Raw genomic sequence first — 26,759 nt, forward strand, 5'->3', positions numbered from 1 at the left:
AATGAGCCAAGGCGACGGGACGTGTTAACAATTTGCCCACTCTCTCAACGCTGTGACCCGTCATACGAAATGTCACCACAGTGAACGCACGTTTGATACGAGGTCAACTTTTGAAATTTCTCATTTTGAACATCCACTTATTAAAAACTCCAAGCAAAGATGCTCTTCCACTCGCCGAGCCGCGGCTAATTGGACGGCCCAGATTGATGGCACATCCTTTAACTATGAGTAATAATTGCTTGTCGCTTTTAAATTGATTAATGAAAAATGTGAGAGTGCAGACAGCTGTTTTTTTTTGTTTTTTTTATCCTGCCAAAGTTATTTTGCAGCATGATAGAGAAATGTAAAAAAAAAAAAAAAAGGGAACTCTCTGAACTACACGAGCAGACGACTTTGATTGCTCATGATGGGATGCATGAAGAGGCTTCATTACTTCAACAGTTCCTCAGCTATGGGTTTGATTGCGGGAAAGATAAGAGTGAGGTCTCCCGTCGGCTTTTTCAGACCATCACTGGAACACAAAAACCTGAAGTCCATCCACTGGCACTTTTTCAGCGGCCTTGAAGGACGAGGATTATTTCTGCTCTCACTTCGGGGGTTCCTCCAGCCTTGACGCTGCGGAGGCCTGAGGTGCACGGCTGGCGCACTCATTCTCTGCGACATAGCGGGAGCTCTATATGAAATGACATAGGTCTTCATAAGTGCCATTGTCTCAGTGGTCTGATGAAGAGTAATGTTTGCACTGCATTTACCAGCTGGGGCCAGTTTCTTCATCGCGACGGTGGCGCTGCATCAGTGTCACTCTGCACAGTTTCATACAGAAATAAAATGTACCGTCGTGTTTTCAGGTTGTCCGGGAGTCAATGTGGGTGCACAGCTGCAGGTCTGGTGCACATGTCATGTGACCTGAAAACTGTTGCTAGTACCGCTCTCAAGCCCATGCAACCGTTAACATGAACCCGTGTCTGTGAGGTCTACAATGCCCTTCAGTTTCATTCATACTGTAGCCTTCATCTCCAGCCCAGGAATTGAAATAACACAGGCCCAACATCACTTTCTTCCTCACACACGGTTATTCATGCATCTCGCTGTTCGGAATCAGCAGCTTGCATTACTAACCATTGCCATAAAAGTATTTCTTTGCATTCAGTTGTGAATGGAAGGTAAAGTTGAAATAGGTGAGCTCATATTGCTTATGCCTGTGGCATGGTGCAGTCAGTTAGGTGAGATCTACTGCAAATTACTGTCAAACATTTATTCATGATTCACGTGTGCAGATGGGCTTTTTTTTTTTTTTTTATCTTGTAAATGAAATCTTAAAGCTTTCCAGGTGTAAAGTGAAATGGTTTGTGGAGACTACATTGACTTATAACAGACTGGTAGAGTAGACAGTCTACATTCATGGCTTCAGTGAACAGTTGCTTTTGTTGTGTAGACGGCACTCAAGGGTATTAAATGTGACTGTAGACGTCACGCTTTCTCCAATAAACATGTAAAAACAAAGCCGGAAGCCAATAACTGTAATCTGTCTCAGTGAAAGGCTTGATGCCCGACTTCCTGACTCCACGAGTTGAAATTCACTAAGCCTCAACAAGCAATGACTGAAGACTGACTCTGATTGGCAGCTGATTGTGGCCAGTCTGTTTCTTTTCCATTTTGAGTGAGTTTGGACTCAAAAAAAACAATGAATTGCTTCTGCACTCAAGGGTTGGGTCATCAAAAGAGCCATACGTGGCTCATAAAGGCGATAGAGCCACAGGTTCCCAGCCATCAACAACATTCTCCACATCAACCAGCCTGCTCAACATTAACGTCACCAACACTGCAGATACGGACACCAAGGCTCATTTCATCACCGTTGTCAGCACTATGAAATCACGGCGCAGAACTAATGACACTCACACTGACCGAGTCAAATCATTTATTTGCACCATCAAAATAAATTTGGAAATTTGGAAAGCACCAAAAGTTACACGTCCTTTTTTGTCTTCCACCGTTTTGCTCTCCAACTTCTCCCTCTCTCGGTTTCAAGACGCTCTAAAATAGTTTTTTTTTGCATGTCCCGCAAACCTAAAATCAAGCTCTGATTGGTCAATTAACTCCTCACTCTGGAACTACACAGCTTGGCCTTCTCCTGGATTGATGAAGTCCAAACCAATGAAGGAGCCGGCCGACAGGGTCTCGATTGATTCTGACCTTTCTGAATGGATCACATACATCACAGTGACGCTCTGAAATACTGGTGTGAACTTGACCGTAGGCTGATGTAGATGATAGAAAATGTATTTGATGTGTTATACTAACTGATGGAACTGAATAAAATTAAAAAAAATAAAAATTAAAAATAGTGATTATGTTTGATCCAATACTCCTGTTGTTTGGTTCTGAAAAGTTCTAGGCCTTCTCTGAGGGCATGGGAGAGCCTGAGGGTTCCCCACTTCCTAGGAGACACAGACAGACAGACAGACAGACAGACAGACAGGAGACAGCTCCTTGCGTGACAGTTAGAGTTCACATGAAACAAGAACATGTGGGATTATTTCAACATGGGGAGGAGTTCCAGCTGTGTCGAGTTCTCACTGATCTCGTTCTCACTTACTTACATTTGCCTGGTAGTGCACGTAGAATGCTGTTAATGGCTGTGTCGGCCACCTGCCAAGCTGGGTGGGCCTGTGCACATAGAGGAGCGCTATCAGATCCAACCCTGGTCCTGGAGCTTGCAGCCACAGCTTGGTGTTCAGAAAACCCAGGTGACGCCGCACAAGCAGTGCAGTCAAGGTCCGGTTTAATTCCTCTTTACACTGAAGTCTGAGGCTACCGTGAGAAACCATCAGGTGGACCCCAGCTTCCACCCTAATTATGAAAAGCGCTGTCAGGTGGCCGGATTGTCCACAGCAGGCTTCCTTAGAACACATTCCATTGGTGTGTGTGTGTGTGTGTGTGTGTGTGTGTGTGTGTATGTGTGAATGAGAGGCCTTTGTAAAGCGCTTTGGGGGAGCATGAAGGTGCTTGGAAAGCGCTGAATAAATGCAGTCCATTTACCATTTAGCATTTTAGAACTATGGAGGTGCAGGAAGGCAGCAGGACCCTTGTTCTATTTATATTCAAATACAGTACATATACTGTATATAGAAGACCTGTTCTAAGGGTAGGAAAACCAAATTACATTTATTGTACTGTGATTATAGACTTTTATTGATGGGTTTATGTACAGCATATTAAGCTTTTACCAATATAAAAATCGTAAAGCTAAAAACACTGGACCTTTAACCAAGCATTAAACTGGCCAGTACAGGACTGCTTCACAAGTGGGAAATTGGGAATAACCTGAGACAAATTCTACTAGAAACAAGTCCAGGGGAGGCATGTGGCCCTGAAATGGCCACGGCTAAAGGTGACAGCCGATCATATTCACTTAACGTAGTTAATTTGAAACTGGGCTTATCTTCAAGGCCAGCGGGATGACAGTGGTTGCACCTATCAGGAGAGGCCACGTCCCTTTAGGTCGGCTGCTAAGACCACCTGAGATTCTCAGTGTCTCAAGGACCACTCCCACCCCCACCCCCCCTCCCCATATGTTGTAAATCTGACTCGTGCAGCCGTTGACCCGCTGACCTTCCTGATGGCAGGGTGCTGTGCAGGGTGTGGTCTTGGGAACACACACACACACACACACACACACACACACACACACACACACACACTGTTGACATAGTGGGTGAAGAGAGGAGCCCGGCGTGAGGTCATTTCACTTGCACTCACACTCAGCCAGTATAGATGGAGGTGGGCGGGGCCGCGCTGTGACATCCTGCCTGTGTGTCCTTCGCCAAAGTTTTCCAAGCTGACCGCACCATCTGTCAACAGGGAGGTAAACAGCCTGAATGGCTCAATGACAGGAGATGCTGCTGCATGCCACCGGTCTGCCTGCTTCTGCTTCTGCTTGCGTGGCCTTTTGTTTCAACCACGACCCTGCCCCCACCCCCCCTCCCCTCTCTCGACCTCCAAGCTTTTGCAAAATTTGACACTAGACAGCATTGAAATGCTTTAATGAGGCAGATAATAATTATTGCATGTGTGTATTGAAACGTCAAAGCGCAAAGAGGAACAAGCCACATTTACATGTTTCCATGCCATGCCAAGGTTACCTTCCTTGGCTCGATCTTGACAGGGTCAAGCTGCTTTGTCTTTGTCTTCTCTCGGGACGTCATTAAATTTCAGTTCCCAGCACCTGAACATCTTTTAGGTATCTGATCACGTTCCTTCCCATCTCCCTGAGCCATGATGTGCTGCCCTCTTTCTATGCCCTGGCTCAAATATTGTTGAAAAAAAAATAAATAAATGTATATATATATATATGTATATATATATATATATATATATATATATATATATATATAATCATCTTCAGGCTTGTCAGCTTTTGCTCAGTCATCTATGGATAACAGGTGGTGCTGGACGTCCAGTTGAACGCAGCTTTTCAAACTGTCACAGCATTTGGCGGGTATGAAAAATGACTGAGCTGTGAAGCCAATCAGCAAATGTGTATTCATGGAGAAAGTCAAGATTAATGCTTTCTAAATTGTAGCAATAAAGCAAATTGTACCGTTTGGCTGACAGTGGCTGCACCTTAAAGCAGATGTTCCACTCTCCTCATTCTGAGGCAGAAAATGAGGCAAATCTTCACTTCGCTCAATTTTTCTTTCGCCCCCACCCCACTAAGTGCTGCTTCCTAATGATACACTATTACGCTCTTTAGAAATACATTGCTAACCTCTTGCAACACTCCTCCCTTTGGATGCTATCATCTTGCACTCCACGTTGCTTAAAAACTATTTTCAGCCAAGCCTTTCATTATAGTGCCTCGGAAGTCACACTGCGCCTTCAACACACGCCTGTCAGAAAACAAAATAGAGTCTTTCCCCGTATACACAGGGCAGGTTGTTAGCAGGACTTCAGGGATTCACCTTTCCATTTCCCAAACGGTGAAGAGAAAAGACAACGGTGTTCTCAGTCTGAGGTGTAAAAAAAGACAACAGTATCCAACATGATACATTTTTATAGGGCTCACATCACAGAATTTGTTATTTAGTAATAATTCCAATCAAGTGAAAACAAAAAAATATCTCTTGAAACCATTGTGGTAGAACCGCTAACTGGTAATTGCTGCTAACAATTGAATATAAAACGCCTAAAACAAACAAACTAAAACTACTTTTAACATAAAATGAGTAAAATAAGCAAACAACTGACAAAAAACTAGAAAATAAAGTCTTAGTAGACTAAGTGGACACTATTGAAGTAAAACTAGAGCACTCAACGCCACTAAGAGGTAGCTTCATGTGTCTTCAGCGCACTACTTTCCCCTCTGACGTTAGTAAAATGTAAACATGAATATAAAACTGCAAGGCACTGGTTTGTTATCAAGGATAATCATCTCATATACGTGCTCTCACTTCTTTGGAGGTGGAGTGGACTATAAGCAGAAGGGCAGTCGCATCTTCAGTGGGGGAACGTGTTTGCAACTGAAGAGAAAAACAAATGCCAAAATCCGCTGTGGTAAATTTCAGTTATACTTCGGCACCTCATTTTTCAGCTTTAAAGCAAAAGTGGGATTTTTTTTTTCTCTCTCTCTCTCTCCGTTTTTCCTCTGCAATTTGAGTCAAGGGCAGATTATGTCCCTCAACAGTGTCAACACTGGTGCGGGGATATATTTATTTAGAACGCTCCGTCTTCTTTCACAGCTGCACACAGTTTGTTTTGCTCTTCACACTGAGCCCGCAGAGAAGATTTCCTGCAGAATTGTGTCTCTATTGGCCGGGTGATTCCCATACAATGGGGTTGCCGGGGGGTAATTGCGAGGTAATCTTTGGCCGCGTTTCATCTACAGTCATTTTCTGCATGGAAACTGCAACTAGTGGCCACAGAAAGTGCTCTGTGTCTCATCATCTCAGATTGGTTTTCTCTGATATCATTGTCAGATGCTTATGCATGTTCTCAGTCTGACCCATCTGGGCACCGGGCCATGAAATAATGCGATTTTCGCTCTCATCTTATCCCATTTGTCTGGCTGCACTGCATTTTGAACCGCAGCCTGGTGATTCTAAACGCAGGATAATATCACTACTGATGGTCTCTTCAGTTGAACCGCAGCATTTGAGCTGTGACTTGGGATGTTGAGCTATAGAATAAAGAGGAAATGAAGAAGCACTCCAGACACAGGGCAACCTGGGCTCTGTGAGAGGGTCATGCAAGGCAGCCGTTTGCCAATAGTGAAGTCCAGGATGTGGAGACAGAGCAGGTCACCCAACACCACCTGTAGGTCAGTGTGACACACCGTCCTCAATTGGTGAACCTTTTCATTTGAAGCATCCAGGCTGACCTGCTGCTGTATTTTGCATGACTCAAATGTGGTGGCCATAGGTTAGTGCCTTATGCCCACACACAGTCTGTTGGTGCCATGGATTTTTTTTTTTTTTTTAAGACAAATTAGTGGTTTTATTTTATTTTTTTATCCCTTATTATTTTTTGTGTGTGGTTTTACTTGTGTGCAGTGCAGCTACAGTAGCACTGGGTGACATATCAGTTTTGAAAGAGGAGCAGAGAGGTGAGACAGGCTTTACTCAACTCCTGACTGGATTTCAGATGAGTTTAGCAGCACATTGTGCTTGCAGATGACACATACCTGGTGCCTTCTCTGGCACCGATAGGAAGCCTCGAGTCGACCATCCACTGCTTACTTGGGATTAGGATTGATAATTGCCTTGGCTGGGATTTGCATCAGCAAAAGATGATTGAGATTCCGACCAATGAGGCTTCCGTAGTTCTGCATCAAAAATTACCAAAAGTTTTAAGAGTTTAAAAAAAAAAGAAAAAAAAGAAAAAAAAAATCAGCAATAAAATGCTTTATTGCTGCTTAAAAGCATGTTAAAGCCTGCAGGATCCTGCAGCTGCCATGCACGTCTTGAGCTTGGAGCCGAACACATGATGGTGCTGAGCGGTTGAGGGGAGGACGAGGAAGAGGACGAGGAAGAGGACGAGGAAGAGGATGTTTGTTCTCCACAGGGACTCGATCCGTCAAGATTAGAAAGCATTTGGTGATTTTATTAATGAGCTTTGTTGCGCTGAGTGATCATACTCAGAGGGCGTCCACAGTCAACAATGGTGGAAAATGTAATTACTCTCAAAGTAATTATTCATCGCAGCTTTGCTTGAAGGATGACTTTGAAACAACGCAGGCCGTCTGCTGGAGCTCAGTGCCGCTGCCTCTCATCTGAACGGCGCTCATGGCAGATTCAACGCGGAAGTTGTTTACCATTGCGGTACTCCGGTGTTAGCTGGCCATTACTTTGTCATGCAGCTATTGTATTGATATTTTTGAAAATCTTGTACATTAGACTTTCGTAACGGTTATTTTGCCAGCCTGCCTCCACATTATTTTACCGCTCCCTGGCAGAGAGGAACACAAAAATTGATTAGAAGAGAAAGATCTCATGGGGCTGGTGCGGTGCAGTGCAGTGTTGTGTTGTGTTGTGGTGTGGTTGCAGTGCAGTTAGTGCAGCGTAGCTCGCTGAGTAAATAAATAAATAAATCTTAAATGGATTAATTTTTTTATTACATTTTTTTCTACGCTGTCTGAGAAGAAGAGTCCTTGCTGTGCACTCAAACTGTGCTCAGTTTCTTGTGAATAGAAATTAGGCCTAATTAATTTTTTGCTGCTGACGTTTTGGACTTACTTTTAGTGAATCCCTAATTTGCATTTGAAACCTATCAAACTTATAAAGAAATTATAATGGATGAACCCTGGAGTGCGGTCCGACTTTTTTCAATTTGTAAACTGAAAAACAGAAGAAAAACAAGAACCGAAAACTTTTTAATAATAATAATAATAATAATAATGATGATAATAATAATAATGTTAATTTTTGCCACATCGGAAATGGAGAACAGAAAACAGAACTTTCTACGGTACCTGAAGAGAGTCCATATCATGTGTAAACCTCCAGATGATGTTTTCCAAGGCACAAACCCAGAAAGAGGCAACCAACGGGAACTTGGCAACACGCTAGCGTGACAACTACACTGGCCGCTCTCATGAAGGAGGTCACGTGGACTATAGAGGATGGCCAGAAGGAGCAAATCCACCACAAAATTTTCTTAAAAAGCAACGTCACCGTCTGTGTGTGTGTCACGTGTGTTTAAGCGTGGTTGCATGGATCATAACACCTGAACGAGAACAGGGTTTAATTACTTTAACGCAACATTTTCATTTACATTGACCCAAATCTTCCTTTGAAGCAAATTGAAATTTCAAAACAACCGATCCGACCCATCAGGCTCCAGCGTGGACTCACATGGTATCTATCCTCCAGTCAGCTTGGGATAGTGGCAGCATTACGCTCCCTGGTGCAGTAAATCAGCATTGGCTGCCAGTTGCTACTTCCACTGACACAGTTTCATTCCAGTGTGGCATAAAGTATATTTCTCTTTAATATCTCACATGGCCTCTTCGCAGTTTGACCTTGAAGCAGAGTGATTCATGTTTTATATGCGTGGACTCTCTGCAGTCTGACGGCTCCGTTCATTGCAGACGCAGAATGTGACTCATCTAATCTTTTTAAGATGCTCCAAATCACTTCATAAACAAGGTCAGAGCAAGTGATGAAAAAACAAGAGCAAGATTTCAATAATCAGTTCTAATTGCACCGCCACAAACCCAATCCTGCTTTCTTAGTTCATTTGTTTACGATGGTGATTGCTGTGGACATAGACCCTCTCTTCACCCCCCTCACCCTTCACCTCACCCCTACCTTCACTCCCTCCCTCCCTCCCTCCCTCCATCTCTCTCTGCTCTCTGCAGACTGAGGCTGCAGAGTTGATCATAGATCCGTCTGCCCTGGAGATTGCAACACAGCAGCAGCAGCAGCAACACAGCAGCAGCAGCAGCAGCAGGAACAAACTCCTCTCTTGCACCACAATGCACTTGGGTCAGGTTCATTTAGGTGTGACCACAGGATTGGTCCCTCTGGGAGCAATTAGCTCTCACTCTTGATGCTGGAGTGACGGAGCAGCGAGATGTCAAACAATGACTTCCTCCCCCTCACACCCCCCCATCCCCCATCCCCCACCCCCAGCCCCACCCCCACTCCCCAGTCAGCTAAACGCCCGTTAGCCTCTCGGCTCCCGAGAGGCTGAATTGCAACAATTTGCGTGAACGCTCACCAGCTGCATGCTCCGAGACTTGGAGTGACTTCAGCCGTGTGTGTGTGTGTGTGTGTGTGTGTGTGTGTGTCTGAGCTGTCCAGGTTAAACTGGTTCAATGAGCTCCATTCCGGCACCAAACTGCGCCGCCTCTTTGTCAACCAGTCTCAGTCTTGCATCAGGCTTGTTTCCTTTTGTCGTGCCATCAAACGCTGCCTCACATCTGATCTCCAAAGCGCTTTCACAGCTCTTGTCTGACTACAACAAGTGCAAAAGTGTGAAACTTTGCAGACTGCCGATTGCTCCTCTCCTCTTTAAAGTCCCTTCATCCCCGGCAATTTATTCATCCCACAGGAACAAAGCACTCCACAGCTTTTCTTGGTTTTTCAAGATGCAGTTATTTTGCTGATAGTTATTTCACTGCTAATAGAGATACAATTACTGCCATCAACATGTTAAAAAAAAAAAAAAAAAAAAAGAATTAATGTCAGCTTTGTCAGCATTGATCGGAGTTTTGCCGTGTCGTGACATCTTTAAAAAAAAAAAAAAAAAAAACCTAAAGCAGCGAGGCATCGTGTGACAGGAATTCTTTTTTCCCAGCGACGAGAGAAGACAAGTTGTTATGGTTACAAGTTATAAATAGAGCGGCTAGGAGTGTCAGTGACGAGGGAATAGTGAGCTTCAGGATGAAACATGCAGATGAAATCTGTTGCTGCAGATCTGCTAACATAGACGCAAACATCTGCACTGTCAGAATTGCAAAAGTCCGACTGAGTGGGGAAAAAAAATGCTCCCCCGCTGCTGCTTTTGCGCCACTAAGTCATATATCTGGTTAGAATTTCCATATCGTGCGGGCTAATATCCTCATTCATGTCCACGGTGATGCTGCACTTTTTCATAGTTCAGACCAGAAATGGAGGGACGGTGCGATACGACTCTTGTTGGCTTTGTCTCCTCAGCCTCCCCTGTGATTATTGGCATTTGTGTCATGCACATTGTTCTTTGCCCCAGTGCCCAGCTCCCAGGGCCTCCTGATATGCCCCCTAATTAGAAGCAGCTCAAGGATTTAATGAAGAGGCGCTCACTTGATGGCAGCAGAGCTTGGGATGTTGCCAGTGGCTCTGACTTCAAAGCTGAAGATATGGTTCCCCAGCCGGGGAAGCGGGGGGGGGGGGGGGGGAAGAAGCAGCGACAAGATAACAAGTCATGACTTCCTTTTGATTTGCAGCGTAGCAGGCAACTCGGCACATAGGTTTGTGGCCAGCCAGGCCATGCAAATGGTTGATCAGTGGCGCGTTGCGCTACCGGGCGATTGGATCACCGGCAGTGGGACCCGTTAATGATGTGAGTGGGAGGTGCGATAAGACGGTGCAGAGTGAATTTCCTCAATTTGCTGGTTCCCAGTCGGTACTAAATAGCATCATCCCGGCTCATCGCGCGCTCTGGAGTGTGCAGCCTCCGAGAAACACACACCGCAGGAGCGCCGTGATCCAGCAGCAAGGTGGAGAGGAGAGCGTCGCACGCTCACTCACTAATGGAGAGAAATGTTACATCCTGCACTAAATAATTCCCTCTGTTCTTATACATAGGTATACGTGTGTGTGTGTGTGTGTGTGTGTGTGTGCATATATACACTACCAGTCAAAACTTTGGACACACCCCTTTCTTCTTTATCCTTACTATTACTTTTCCACACTATAGATTCACACTGAAGACATCAAATATATGACCACGATCTGTGGATTAATGTGGCAAAGGAAAAAATGTTAAATACCTAAATGTGTTGTGTTATATATATTTTTTGACTGGTAAGACAGACAGACAGGCAGGCAGACAGACAGGCAGCTACCTCTACGTTTGACTACAAGGTGCATGGCAGAGCTTTTCTCCTGCTTCAACACGTCCGCATGCATTCACTCTGCATTATCGATGTAAATTAGATTCACATTGTGATCACAGCGCCCTCTCTGGCAGAAGATGTAATTATTTTCTGGCAATAGGTTTTCTTAGTTAAATGAACCAGTAGGTGTCACTTGGATGAGATGTTGGCTTCTTGTGCACACACAATCCAAAATATGCGCAATTCCCTTCCACCCTCGATGCTCACCGAAAAGCGTAAATAACATTTCCGCTCTCTGCTTTCAATCAGCTGAACTTGCTCGGCTGGGTGAGGTGTATTATCAACTCCTTACAATGGCTCACGCACATGGGCTCCTTTCTTCTCATTAATCTGCCGTTCTCGCTATCTTCACCTAATGAGTATTTATGACACCGCGCCGTCTGTTGTAATTTAAGAAGCTACAGATGCAATACATGCAGCAGAGTTGCTAGAATTCATTCCCAAGGCCACTAATTAAAGTGAAAAAGACAACAAAGCGGAATTGATGTCCTTTTATTTCTTCACGCTACAAAAATCAATTCTCCAAATAATCAGAGACGGCCTCGCCAACACATTTATTTTTTTATACCTCGCCTACCTCCTTCTATATGCTGTTCTTGATATGTCAAAGTTTGGGGGTTTTTTTTCCCGTGCAGTGAAGAATATTCAAAGAAAACCCAGCTGTCATGCATCCTCACAGCCGTTGATCAAAGACAAGCTGTAACATTAACAGGAAGTGTTTGTTCCCTCCAACGTCATCTCATCTTCACCACCTCTCTGTGGCTATGAGGAGAAAAATGGCCCTGAGACAGTTTATATATTTGCTTTCCTAGTATGTGGGGCAAGGTAACGCAGGAGCTGAAAGTGGAGGCGGCCTTCGGTTTGTTCATGTTGAAATTCACAAAGATGGACTGCAGGAGAGAAACACAGACAAAAGAAGGAGACGGTGGGTGCCGCCTCATGGCCTGCTCAAGGACTCACTGAACTGTGTGTGTGTGTGTGTGTGTGTTGGCCTCATTGTCCGACCGCGGGCAAATTAGCGGTGTTCTTGCAATATTTACAATATTTATCGGCTCAGCAGCATCGGTGCTGATGAAGCGTGAAGCTGCGAGGGAGCGTCGGAGGTTGGAGTCTCATCTTGCACAAAGGCACGGTGTCGCTGGGTCCGAGGGAAAATCAGTTTTTACCGGAGACGAGCATCTGGCTGTGAGGTAAAGCAAAAACAGGAGGGAGAAAGAAGGGGAGGTCAACGATGTCAGTCACTCGCTCAAACTATTCCAGGACCTTCGACGCTGACGTGAGCTCCACGCTACCTCCGGTCCACAACAGACCGAGGCCTCGGCCTTGCACGCTGAAACATTTGTGTCATTTTGAAATGAAAACAGATGGTTTTCCATTCTTCCTGCTGCCGCTGCTCTGCTAAACCTGAAGGACATGGCTGGGCAATAATGACCGATGTATCAAATCTGAGACAGCGGCGCGGGCCGACCTCCGCTGGCAAGACGTTACGTAATAATTGAATTTATTTAGCGGCTAAAGTGAGCGGCTTTAGCGCAATCCAGTTTCAAAATTTGATGATGATAAATCCTGATGAAATATGTGTGCTGTCCCTAATCCCGCTGAATGATAAACAGCTGTCTGGGGTCGGGGATGTGACTGTTGCTTAACCTGCAGAGGGATGCAGCCTCTGATCTGGATTTGGCTCTGCCCACACTAACCCGATTCCCTTTCCCCGCCATCTGCCACACTTTTATTACTCTTGTTGTTTTAATAAAGAAAAAATACATTTTGCACTAAAAAATATGCTGTTGCCCATTGCTTTATGAGTTCCCAGTGGATTTTTCTAAGCCTCCCTTTTAGGTCATTGACCAAGCTCACAAGTGTTTTCTAGCTTTTTTCTTCGTGGCCGAATTCGCCCTCGTCTCCACTGGCATCAGGGAGCTGCAATGCAAAAGCAACTCCACTCAAAGCCTTCCTAAAAAAAAATATATATATATATATTTATATTTATATATATGTATACATGTGCCGATCCTTAATTAGAAGCTGCAGGTGAATACCTTTGCTCTGATGCCATGTTTACATGGGTGAAGGTCAGAGTCAGAGTGTAACAGGAGGAGCCGCTGGTGGAACACGCTGCATGCAGAAAATATAAAGAACGTCATCATTATCCTGCCGCCGCTTCTCAAGCAGTAACAGACGCCTCATCACTCATTCCACTCCCAGTCTGCACTGTTTAACACTCAGCTCAAATAGTGCTGCTATTAAACTAAAAGCTTCTCCCTGGAACTCTGCAATTTCCCCAAAGGAATCTTTTGTGTTCCCGTCTCCTCTCTGGTGCCATTTTAACGGCGCTCATAAATAAAAGATGCAGGTGCACTCAGGTGTGGCAGATCTCCGCCAGCCTGTTTTACTTTTCTTTTTTTCTTTTTTTTCAGTAACTGGTCAGTTGTCTTTTTTAAGAACGTGAGTAATGTTTCATTGTTAAATCTAAAAAAAAAAAAAAATAATCTAATTAAAACATAGAGACTTGATTACACCAATGTAAATGTTTTCAAACGGCAGAAATGGCAGTGTAGCCACATCGATTAGACTGACTCCAGTGAAGCCCAAGGAAACCGTACATTTAGCCCTCTGTTTACGGCCTCCCGCAAAATTGTTAATTTTTATCTTCCTGCTGTAAAACTGATGCTTGTCTGGATCTTTCCCATGTTTGGAAACTGAAGCAGAGGTTGGAGGGTCGTTGTCACCGAGCTAGTAGAGGTAAAAAAAAAAAAAAGAAAAAAGAAAATTCTCTGATATCCCTGAATATTTTGTTCCAAACTCCAAACAATGTCATTTACGCAGCTCCAAAGGTCTCCTCTCTCTCGTTCATTCAGCCACGTTTGTGTCACTCAGTTGCCAGGTGATCAACGGCGGGGCGTCCCCACTGCAGCGGGAGTCCCTCAGAGCCTTCAGAGCCGCTGTACAGAGGGGAAGGAACTAACTAACCAAGTCTTCCTCGTGTCACCGCAATCACATCCACGTGGATTCAGCCAAGTACCCGAAATAAGATGACTAATAAAATGAATCCTTTGTCCAGCCTTGTGTGTTAAGAGTAACATCGTAACATACGCAAGCGAGATGCATGCAAGCAGCAAATCAGACGTGAAGTGTAAATCAATCCAAAGATACCTGACAAATCAATCCTGTGCCAGATATGGCATTTAAACAAGCCACTGAGTCCACAAGAGGAAGAAAGAAGCGTGGAAATGTTAACAGCCAGTGTGTCAGTCAGTCATGATGCGTGACATGCACACCCAGCATTCATCTGCACACTTGTCAGTGTGAGAACGAGTGTGTTTTTTTTCACACACACACACACCGCTCTCACATTTTCCGAAGCGGCTTTGGCTTCTTCCTGAGCTGAAAGGTGTTGCATTACTTTGCCCATTACTCATTTGCTTTAGAGGCCTCTGATCAGTGTTATTCTCCCACAAACAGCCTCCCCGCTGAGGGAGCCTCGGCTGCACTTTCCATTATTCTGTTAACTCAGCCCTTTGTTGTGCAGATAGTCATCAGTGCCTTTGTGCAGGTAGCCCTGTAAATTGGTGCAGCGCTGCTTTCAAATCCGCTTGTTCCTCGTGCGCGTGCAGAGGAGATCCTTGTTCTGGAATCAGCTGACTGTGTAAGCTTATCAGAATAATTAATTTAAATAATTAGCCTTGACCCGCAGCCTGCCGAGCCTTTGAACACATTTTCATATATTACACTGCACGGGAAAGGGTTTTGCATTAGTCAAAGTTAATAGGTGATTTGCCTAATATGATAAATGCGTTGTTTTTTCCGGAACCGATGAATGCATCCCAAGGTCAGAGACAACGCACATAGGACTTAATGCTAAAAGTTTGCTTATCACCGCTGCATCTCTCTAAAAGAAGCACATTTTCATAAAGGTTTGCTATGATTGCTGATGACTAGAGAATATCTTAAAGATGCAGAGTATTTTACTGTATATGGTGAATATATGAGCACTGAGTTCTGAACCTCAGATGCTATCTAAATATAGTAAAAATTCATATCCCTCTTCTAACCTTCTCAATAAAAATTGATGTGGCCTTAATTATTCTTTTCCTGCAGCCTCCCTTGCAGACAGACAGTTATCTCCTCCCGGCAAAGTTCTTATCTGAAGCCAGTTTCCATCGCAGAGCCAATTATTTGCCCCAAACTCAATTTATTTAAAATGAGTCAGATGGGAGAAGGTGCTATAATCACACATACCCCGCCCTCTACTGGACGTTGTTGGCACTACATCATCATCACGGTGCAAGTGGCCAGAACTTTCAGTGAGAGAGTGTATTAGAGTGCGCTCTCAACATGTTGAAATCCATGTAACACAGTGATTTACAGCAATGCACCTAAACACAACAGAACAAAGACACAAAAAGCAACACAAGCCCAAAAGAGCACCAGCTCCTTTGGAAGGAGTCAGTGGACTCTATGTTCTGTCAAGTCCTAGGTAGGAGTAGCAGTAGTAGGTAGGAGTAGGAGTAGGAGGTAGCAGTAGGAGGTAGTTGTAGGTAGTAGTTAGCAGTAGGAGGTAGTAGTTGTAGGTAGCAGTAGGTAGCAATAGCAGGTAGCAGTAGCAGCAGGTAGCAGGTAGTAGTTGCAGTAGGTAGCAGTAGGTAGCAGTAGGTAGCAATAGCAGGTAGTAGTAGCAGTAGGAGGTAGCAGGTAGCAGGTAGTAGGTAGTAGTAGCAGGTAGTAGTTGCAGTAGGAGGTAGTAGTTGTAGGTAGCAGTAGCAGGTAGTAATAGCAGTAGGAGGTAGCAGGTAGCAGGTAGTAGTTGCAGTAGGAGGTAGTAGTTGTAGGTAGCAGTAGCAGGTAGTAATAGCAGTAGGAGGTAGCAGGTAGTAGTAGCAGTAGGAGGTAGCAGTAGCAGGTAGTAATAGCAGTTGGAGGTAGCAGGTAGCAGGTAGTAGTAGCAGGTAGTAGTTGCAGTAGAGGGTAGTAGTTGCAGTAGAGGGTAGTAGTAGCGGTAGTAGCAATAGTAGCAGTAGGAGGTAGTGTGAGGAAGTGCATGGCAAAGGTGTGGAGGATGGAAGCATGCTTTTACTTTCCAAACAATCCTTACTTAGTGATACTGTACTGTATATACATCAGACTTCATGAGTCTCTGTCACACCAGGGACATTGAACAGTGCGAGTTTTCACTGTTGGCAGTGTGGCAGTAAAGTCATCTTTGTGTTTGTTGTACGTTATCGTAATATTTTATTAACGCCTTTATTTATTGCTAACGATTTTTTATTCCGTCTCAGACCGCTGCTCTTTAGTGCTCTGGTTTACCCCCCCCCAGCGCAACATCTCCCACCTCCAGCAGGAGAACAGCGGTGGGTTCAAAGCAGAACAGTTCAACTGTATCAGCACAACTCACAGCTGGCACTTCAGATAAAGCGGGGGACACAGGGGAACTGGCACCCGGTGTAGAGGGGAAGTGGCTCCACGCCCAGCGCCCATCAGTCTGCCTTTGTCCTCCAAGCAGAAACATTTCAGATATGCCAGTAGGCCACAGTGCAGAAGGAACAAGACCATGAGGTGCCACACGCCATGTTTTCTTGACGTATGCCAGAAAAACAACTGTCAAACAAGAGGTGGATTTGGTTTTGAATGAGCGGCTCATTGCATTTTGCACAAAAAAAAAAAATTTAAATGATAAAATACATAACTAGTGGCTGAGTCGCAGCGATAGACCAGCTCTCAAATTCAATACCGCAATTTTTGCTGTTCAGCTACTACAATATTCTTTAAGATAACCGTCACTTCATTTCAAAAAACAGTTGTGTGCCTTGACCCTTGACATGCTTGCCAGCATGAGAACTTTCAGTAGAGTCGCCCTGTCTACTTTTTGTCCTTCCAGAGCCGTCTGCCGGCTGGGTAATGACACCCTCAGGCTGTCCGCAGCCCTGTTTGCAGAGAACCGCCGGCGGCTCTGCGCTGGGCCGAAGACCAAAGATGGATTGATGCCACAATCGGTGGTGGTGCTGCAGGGTAGGCGAGCAGAAGCAAAGATACTGCACAGACACAGACGTGGTCTTCAGGCAGGTGGGTTCGGGGGGAGGGGGGGGTGTCAGTGCAGAAGACTGAGGTCCTTCAGCTCGAGGTCTCCAAGCCAAGCAGTGGGTTCAATCACCCTGCCGCGACTGGCCCCTGCCTTCTCTCTGCCAACTGTGCTGTGCGTCTTTGACCCCAATTTAGCTTCTCGAGTTCGATGAGAACACTCGGCACCTTGTAGCAGCATTGCGCCGTTAAAATGCCATTTATACAGGGAGAGCGTTGCTGAAAGAATATTGTGCAGTACCGCCGGTGACAGCTGTGGGGCATTGAAATCATGGAACGGCAGCAAATGTACAAAGTTATTATGAACGGAAATGATGAATGAAATTTCAAGAAATGTTCGGACGATACAACAAAGAATGGAGAGATGTTGAAGCAAAAGTGGCACTGACCCAGTCACCCACTGCATGACTGAAGTCACCAACACAATCACTGACTGTATTTAAAAGTGTTTTTGTTCCATATTAACTTCAGCCTGACAGGACAACTTCGTTCCCTGGGACAACGATTCAAGGAGAATTTGCCAACTTATCCTCACAAACTCCTTCATTCCTCCTGCAGAGGCTTTCTTCCAATGGCCGTTTGGAGTGATTGAACCAAAGGGTTACGCTGCCATTGATGTGGACTCTGGGAAATCCATTCTTTTTGTTCCCAAACTGGCTGAAAGCTACACTACTTGGGGATGGGAAAGTGAGTAAAGCAAGTCTTCAAAGAGCCGCGTGCACAGTGTGCAGTCATTATCAGCTGCTGTCAGAGCTCCACACCAGGACTAGAAGGAAGGACGGAGGTAAACCTCCCAGTTAAACCAAGGACACCAAACCAGCAAATAGTAGAAAACATTCACGTACGATCTTTTCATTTCATTCCACAAGAGCTTTACTAAAGACAGAAATCTTTTTCTGATGTGAAATGAATGTTCTGTTCAGTTCCCTGCAGAACATCTCTTGTCTTGACTTTTTGACTTCATCTGCGAATCATTTTCTTCCCACACCAAAAAGAATGTTCTGAATCTTTTGGTTTCCAGTGTGTGAGTGTGCCCACATTTAATCATTGAAATGTGAATTTACAGCAGACCAGTTTAGTTTATCCGTGCATGTGCATGTGTTTTCAAAGGTGGAGGTCGTCCATCTCTTACTGGGAAAACAGACTCGACCATCCAGGTCCACACATGCAGTCACACGGTTGTTTAGGAAGCCACCTTTAAGTATCATTAATGTTCTGTTTTATATAGCTTATTGAAAGGGGCAAACATTTGCATCAACCAACACTTACTAATTTAATGATTGGCCAAGTTATTTGTTTCTGCAGATGAATATTTGAGTCATTTATGGACGACGTCCCACTGACATTATTTTAATTTTAGGTATTCTGAGGGTGGGTTTTAGCACATCAGATAGGAGTACAGTTGTTGACCCAAAATTCACAGTTCATTATTTACTAATGATGATGATGATGATGATGTCAGCAGAGACACAGTGTGTCCTAGAAATTTGGAATTTACAGTGCAACAACACATTATTGGTTCTAAATCAGCCGCTGAAATGTTGAAATATTAAATGGAACAATAAACAAATGAGCTGGCAGTGGGCACTCGAAAACAAACATCTGGAGAAAAGCATTTTTTGAAAGTCCATTAAAAAGTGTTTTCTTGCAAGAGCCAGAAGAAAATTGATAGAATGAAATGCATCTTGAGGACAGGATGGAAACAGGATGTCACGCGGCTGCAGACGGGGCAGGACCCGGGTGGGAAACAGCAGCACAACGCCGACGCTTGGTTGCAGATGCTACTCACCACAATCAGAACCAGGAGAACAGGCTGAGACCAAGGCCGGGTCAGGCGAGGGATCGGAATTCCAGGGATCAGACGACGCAGAGACGGAATGAATGCCAGAACGAGTCGCAACCAGGTGATCAGTCCAGGGGCCAGGCAGGCAGGCAGGCAGGCAGGCAGGCAGGCAGGCAGGCAGGCACAGGGACAAACTGGGTCGGCAACAGGGAATCAGTCCGGAGATCAGTGCTGGAAAGGCTTGCATGTGTGCAAACACTCTTTGTGGCAAAGAGTGACTGAGTGCTGAGTTGGAGCTTCAGAGAGCTGCAGCTGATTGCAGGGGATGAGCTACAGGTGTGTAGCAGGTGTGTCAATCAGCCCAGGGAAGAAAAAAAAAACGAGGTGAGCATGGAGGTTGTGAGACAGGATAAAGATCAGCGTGGGCCAAGGAAGAGAGAAACAGTGAATTACTGTCTTTACTAAACCACGCGTCAAAACATTTCCATGTTATTCACTCCCAAAATATATATATTTTTTAAAAACATACGTCTTCCAATAATTGTCAGAGAGGCATTAGACTGTGTATTCCTGCTGGAGTGTGTTTGTGACTCGACAACGACTAAGAGAAACTACACAATAAAACAACACGTTACACAACACATTGTGAAATCACCACAGACCTGTTGCCAACAGTTTGCAGTCATTCCTCTTTGCGTGCGTGAACCAAAGTGCTTTAAAGATGTTTTTGCAGTACATGAGGAGATGGGCGTTGCCACGAGATGATATAATTTCTATATAAACGTGTGTATCTAATGGGTGCACTTTCAATAAAACAGTCCAGTTGTGCCACCAGCAGACGTGGAGAATGCGGGTCTGCTCTGGATTTCATGACTTTAAGTGAGGTATCAGGCAGCAGAGAAAAATATGAACATTTTCATGCGATGGTGCTCTTCAACACTCGATAACTAGATTTTCCATCCTGATGTTCCAGTCAACAGATATCTTGGCTCATCTTGGGCTGCTGGTCAGGCTTTCTTTGCCAGAGATAATTAAAGCAGTGTTCATAGAAAAAAAAAAAAAAAAAAGTGTGAATCGGAGGTCTGTATCTGACATTTAGGCTGTGGAGAAGTCATTTGTGTGAAGGTGATGTGACTTTTTGCCATGCAGCCCAGTGTGCCGTGCAGAAGCACAAAGGCATCTGGCAGAGTGACCTTTCCTCTGCAGCCTGAGAGCAGAAGGACAACAGAGCCGCTGTGCTGCGTCTCACTCCTCTAATGACTCCCCGTGTGTGATGTTCCAGATTGCTGATGTCCTGTCACACCTGAGACCAGCCGCCCTCCTCACACTGGTTACCTCCATGCCCTGACTGCACCCCAAACTTCGGCCACAAAACCCTGCAAACTGGTTCTGTCCTCATGTAGCTTTTATTACAGTCTTAGATCATTCGAGTGCACTTTCATTTGAGTCACTATTGTTCTTTTTTTTTTTTTTCACTTGGTTTTGAGATTTTGTCACGTTCTGACGATGCAATTGGTTGAACTTTATTGTGCATTTCAAACTTCATTATGTCACGACTACTGTCTATTCAAAAGTCTCATTTTAAAGAGCCTTACAGTGAACTGAGAAAGTCTGGTCTGTTTTACTCATTTCAACATAAAAACTCAAAAGTGGTGTTCTTCTCTACAATGCAGCGTGGGCAGAACACAGACACTGTGATGCCTCATTTGATGCCATCGCCTGGTATGTTCAGTCTAGTTAGTGTCACATTGCTTTCACATAATTACAAATAAAAACAAATCGAATTTGTACGAGGATCGAAAGGGATTTTTTTTTTTATTATTTTCTGAACGAGCACAACAACAAAGTCTGAAGTCTGTGACGATGTCAAAATCAAATTTGAGCTTGCCTTGTTTTCATCGGTTGTCTTTGGATTTTATTTGAACAAGGCATTCTCCATTATTTCCAAATAGAATTCAATGAAAGTTTGTCACTGATAGGAACACTTCAAGGCCTTTTACACGTACAGAAAAAAAAAGGAGAGCAAATAGAAAAACAGTCTGACTCATCGCTTTACTTTCACTGTGTCATTGTTTCTTTCAGTTTCCATGTTGACAGCACTCTTTTACACCCGGTGATGGTGGAACAGTGAGTAGTGACAATATTATGCACACACACACGCACTGTCTGTATTGTGATCAATGATCCAGATAGGAAAAAGGTCCAATCTTGGCTGTGTTTGCACAGGGAATATTTAAGATGTTCTCATCTTCCTCAGTGAGATCAGGGCTGTGTTCTGTTGGAGATGAATCCCCATCACTGCTCACTATGGCATCACTATGGCAACTGTGCCGGCAGTATGGTCGCAGCACAGCTGGAGGCTGCCTGCCAGGCAGGTGGAAGGGTTTCGAATATGCACTCCTCTGTTTATAACGTTTCACCATTGGAGCGTGATTCAGGAGTGAACAGAGAGAAGAAGAATTTTATATGACATGTAAAATAATCAGCTCTGTGCACGTTCTGACCTGATGGCGTCTTTAAAGCGCTGGACCACGTTGCCTCAGCGTGCGTTCGTCTTCCTCCTTCGTGTGGATGTCTTATCCACAAACAGATGGCATTTTGATACAGGGTGTAAATGTGCTGCTCAACTTTCTGCCATCGTTCTGCAACTTGGAACTGACGCACATCGCCAGTTACAAGTTGCCCAGGCAGGAAATTGTCTGTAATGTGAAACACGCAGCCTGTTGTTTTCTCTCCTCTTCAACTCTGAAACAAGTCGGTGCAGATTTAATGGACTTCGTGCCCGCTCACTTGTTCTTGGCATTAGAGTTTGCGCTGGCCAGACAAATCGATTTCTCTGAAATGAGAAGAATGCTCTCAGGCTCACCTCCTGGGGGGGAGACTCCTTTCCAAGCCCCTGGCTCCCCATCCATGTCGCTCATGTTCCTGCACTTCCACGTCATACGGCTTTTGTTTGCGTGTTTGCGTCCTGCTGTTCCTCTATTATTATTTTTTTTGCATTGATAGAAATGCTGAAAGCAAACCTCAAAGTATTGACTCGGTTCGGTGCAGCCACAGATTTCCCACCTGTGTGTCAGCCACGACAAGAAAAGCACTGAGTTTATACAGACAATTGTTTAACAACAAAATGATTTCAAATGAACTATTAATTATTGGCCTTTGGTATCTTATACATTTCTTTTCTCATTGAAGACCTAATGGACAACATCGATATGATAGAAAGCATATTGAAGTCGATGTTGATGTCAATCCTGTTCTGATCAAACCTCAGAGTCTCCTTCACCTCGCACCCTGTGTATACCACCTACTACGTCAGTGTAAAATAAAGAACCCATGTTCTCATTAACCTCATGTCAAAAGATCACTTTAAATGCTGACACACTGACTATTGGTTTGTTATCATATGACATCTCTGTGCAGTTTGGCTCTGAAACATCTCACAGTTGACATTAGCGCTTGTCGCCACTTACCTGATGGCCAGAGACAGTTTGTCATGGTGTTTTTCTATTTTTCTGATCAAGACTGACATGGAGCTGGAGGTCCTGCGCTACACCGACAGGGTTTTCCAGTGAAGGCCACAAAATGGTACGAACCTTACGGTACGACTACCCGAGATCATGGCTCACACCTCTCAGACGTTCAAGCGTCTCAGATGTTTGCTATGATTTATGCCATCGCTTCAGACTTATTGTCATGAACATTAAGTTCTTTTTCTAGCCGATGAAGTCCAATACATTCACCCAAATAATCAAATGTGAATACAAACTCAAAAGCATACAAGCAGAGGTGTGGTATGGCAAATGCAATAGTGCTTTTTTTTTTTTTTTTTTAAATGTTTTAATGAAGTCTAGACTCAGCACTGCGCTGTTGTTTGTTCCTTTCCTGTGTGAAGCGACCCTGTGCTTTCCTTGCAGGTAATGAAACACATCAAGCCGGGACAAAAAGAACATGAGATGGAGAGGTGAGCAGGAGGCTGCTTCCTGTTACTAAACCTTGTGTTTGCTCGGCTGTGTTTTGGGAACTAATATTTCTATAATCTATAATCTATAAGAACTATAATCTTGCCAGCAACGACATGATAATGTGTTTATCATTGTTACGTATCATTTATTAAGTGACAACCAAAATGTGTTTTTACCATGTCAAGGACTTCACACTGGGCCCACTTCCCTGAGTGCATATGCTTCTCTATTTTTTTTTTTTTTTTGGCTGATGTATTTTCGAGGGATAAAAACACTTTACGCTCAGACTCAGAAGAGTGGAAGCCATCAGGTTGCATCAGGTCTTCATTTGGGCAACTTTGCCGTAGCTGCGTATGAAGAGATGAGAAAAATGCAGACTCCTCATTTCCTACAGGGCTGTGATATCGCTGAATGGTCCTGCAAGTTTGATGTTCCCGACTGCACCACATGATTAAAGAGTTTGTGCAAAAAAACAAGAAATCATAAAAAAAAAAGCACCAAATCAGGTGGAGGCCAGTGAGCAGCCTTGACTTGTTCAGTGAGTTCTGCAGTTTTCCTTCATGTTTTTTTGGTTTGTTTGTTTTTTGCTTATTCCAGCACTACTGCTACACCAAAGGAGGGATGCGCCAGAATGTAAGGATTTGACCCACGTTGCCTGTTTCTGACTGACAGCAAAATCATCATGTGTGCGGTAACCTGTGTGTCAAAGCAATCTTGCTGCAGAGGAGACAGGAGTGCACAGGAGTGTGTCCATTAGTGTCATAATAGGCAGCTTCACAGTTAGGAGTTTGTAGTATAAATCTCATTACAACATACTGTCAGATTATGTTTTTTTTTTTTTTAATGCTAAGAGTAAATCTGAAGCAAAAACACCTGGTTAGCTGCTGCACAGCATCATTTGAAGTCTTTTGGATGTGCAATGCAGCAGCGATCACCTTGCAGCATCAAATGTTTTTATCAAAGGAAAAACTCCTACTGGCTGTCTTTTGAAAGAATTGTTCTGGGTGATGTATTGGCGAGGCGTTAATTAGAATCAGACGATTATTTTAATCATGCCCCGGCCTTCTGTTTTAAATGTCATGACTTATTAAAGTTCCCAGGTTATACCTATTTTTAGACCTATACTGTTCCCTGTGTCCCAGATTACTTATTAGGCAAAAAGAAAGTGCACTGCCAGAACAAAGCATATTTAGCACTCTGTTTAGAAGCACCTTCAAGAATTCAGGGAGACAATAGGTGACCAGGAGGCGTCTCTCTGGTCAGTCTTGATTGTCCAGAGGCCCTACGTGACATCACAATGGGCAGATTACCGGCACGCAGCAAAGATTTGAATCCGTTTGCTTGCACTCTATCAGCCCACCGATGAATGAAATGATCCGTTGTTGCTCATCAGTGGCCATAACTCCTCTATCATCTACTGCGGCCACGCTGGAGCGCCCGATGACGAGGGCATCATGGACGGAGACATTTGGTGAGTGGTTTCCAGCAGCTGCAGTAGATCAGAACCACACTGCCTGACATCTGCTGTGGCTGAACCTGCGCAGTCTGTTTGACATGGGTGGAGAGTATTACTGCTACTCCTCAGACATCACCTGCTCCTTCCCAGCCAACGGCAAGTTCAGCCCAGACCAGAGGGCCATCTATGAGGCCGTGCTCAAGTCCTCCCGCACTGTCATGGCTGCAATCAGACCAGGTGCTTCTACTCTTAACTGCTCTCATGTATGAGAACCACACTGGACCTTTTGAGGCTTGTGGCCAGTCATAACTGTGAGTGACATGTGCTGACCAAGGTGTGAAATGGACTGACATGCACCGCCTGGCTGACCGGGTTCACCTGGAGGAGCTGGTGAAGATGGGCCTCCTGACAGGCAGCGTGGAGGACATGATGAACGTCCACCTGGGCTCCGTCTTCATGCCGCACGGCCTGGGACACCTGCTGGGCATCGACGTGCACGACGTGGGAGGATACCCTGAGGTGAGGCACAGCCAGCGGACTGGAACCACGACGCTGCACACGCAGTCACACGCTGCAGACGCTGGAGACAAACATTGACGCGTCATCAATAATGGAGGATCCCTGCATGAAGTGAGAGCGGAACAGAAAGAGGCCCTGCTGCAGGAAGAGGTTGAGAGTGAGGGCAGCAGGGAGAGGAAGCTGAGAGGTTGTTCTCATCGGTCAGCTGCTGCTGCTGCTGCTGCTGCTGCTGCTGCTGCTGCTGCTGCTGGGGTTCTTGGTCATGTGCAGTCGCAGACTTGTGGTGGCTGAATAGGATACAGTACAGTATGACTCAGATGTATCTCAAACAAAAATAAAGTACGAGTTCACTTCTTGCTGGAAGAAATGTATCATTTTTCAGAACTGCTGCTGTGCAAGTGTCATCGAATGCATACGTTTAACACAGGATGCATCTTCAGTAACATGAGGAAATATTTTTTCAGTATTCTCATCAACACTACAGTAAGTTTCCTCTCCAAAGCCATCGTTTCAACAAAGTGTATGTGTGCAGGGTGTGGAGCGCATCAACGAGCCCGGTCTGGACTTTCTCCTGATGGGCCGCCTGGTGCAGGAGAGGATGGTCCTCACCGTGGAGCCGGGCATCTACTTCATCAACCACCTGCTGGACCAGGCGCTGGCCAACCCTGCACAGAGCTGCTTCACCAACAACCAAGTGCTGGCTCGCCTGCGAGGCTTCGGAGGGGCGAGTGTGACACCAAGCTGGGTGTGGTTGCGATGGTTGGATTTCAGCATCAAAGGGCGTAAAAGTGAGAGAAAATACTGTAAAGATTAAATACTGAAATGTTTTTTCTTTTTATGCAACCGGCAATAATTAATTGGTTTAAAGTCTCGCTGGGAGGTTTTTGCAGATAACAAGTAAAATTTAAAATTACTGCACCAAAAGTGTAAAAACAATTAATTTTTTTTTTACTAATTATTGATAAGGTTATTAAAGTTCATGTTGGGGCTTTAGTGGTGAAAATTTGTGAAAGCAGCAGCAACCCGTCAGACTCTAAAGCAAAGGCAGACAGACGCCTAAACATCACGTGTGGCTCTTCAAGAATCAACGTTGCAGTGACGGCTGATGGAATCGAGGTTCTGATTGGCGTCCCTCGCACTGTGGAGGAGATCGAAGCTCTCGTGGCAGAGTCAGCGGAGTCCTTCAGCCCCGTCATCAGCAGCAAAACCTCGGAGATTACGTGAAGGAATAACAGCGATTTAAACTGCTCAGTCTCCAACCCGGAAAGTCTGTAATTATTACAGAAACCAGAAGGTTGAGACGGGAGGAGCTGGAAGGAACGGCAACGATCGAAACCTGCACTGACAGTTATTGATCACTAGATGGCACTGTATTTCTTTTAAACGTGTGTGGAACGTGGACGAAACATTTTTGTTCCGCTTTGGTTTTTATATATGTCGTTAAAACCGCCTCGTAGAATCAGCGTTCCTCGGCTTAAGAACCCCCTTCTGCTTTTAATTCCCAACGTTGCGTCATCATTTCTTGCGCAACCACTTGTCAGCTGCTTAAAAGTGTGCACGAACCCGTGTGCGCGGGTCATCTCAACAGGGAACTCAGCGTGCCGTGCTGGTTGGAAACTGACGCGTCAACATAATGAAGATCATCATTTGGCTTTCGTGAAGCAGAAACGGTTTGGCTTCGCTTCAAAAGTATTGACAATTATGTAAAGTGGAATATTTCAATAACTACTACATACAAAAATGACCCCAAATCAACGCAATTGCTCCCACAAGAGTGACTGTTCTCAGACTTGACAGATTTATGAAGACTGAAAAACTCAACACCAAAAAAAAAAAAAAAAAACTAAATTACAATTTAGAGGAAAA

At 44.7% G+C, this 26,759-nt stretch overlaps 1 pseudogene; it reads left to right on the top strand.

The window, feature by feature from the left end:
* The first annotated feature begins 16,646 nt into the window (after positions 1 to 16,646).
* On the top strand, positions 16,647 to 26,117 carry LOC142902118 (xaa-Pro dipeptidase-like; annotated as a pseudogene).
* Positions 26,118 to 26,759: the final 642 nt, after the last annotated feature.

Source organism: Nelusetta ayraudi, unplaced genomic scaffold, assembly GCF_046127955.1.
Source record: "Nelusetta ayraudi isolate G7.1 ecotype Tasmania unplaced genomic scaffold, CSIRO-AGI_Nayr_v1 ptg000005l, whole genome shotgun sequence".
Lineage (NCBI taxonomy): Eukaryota > Metazoa > Chordata > Actinopteri > Tetraodontiformes > Monacanthidae > Nelusetta > Nelusetta ayraudi.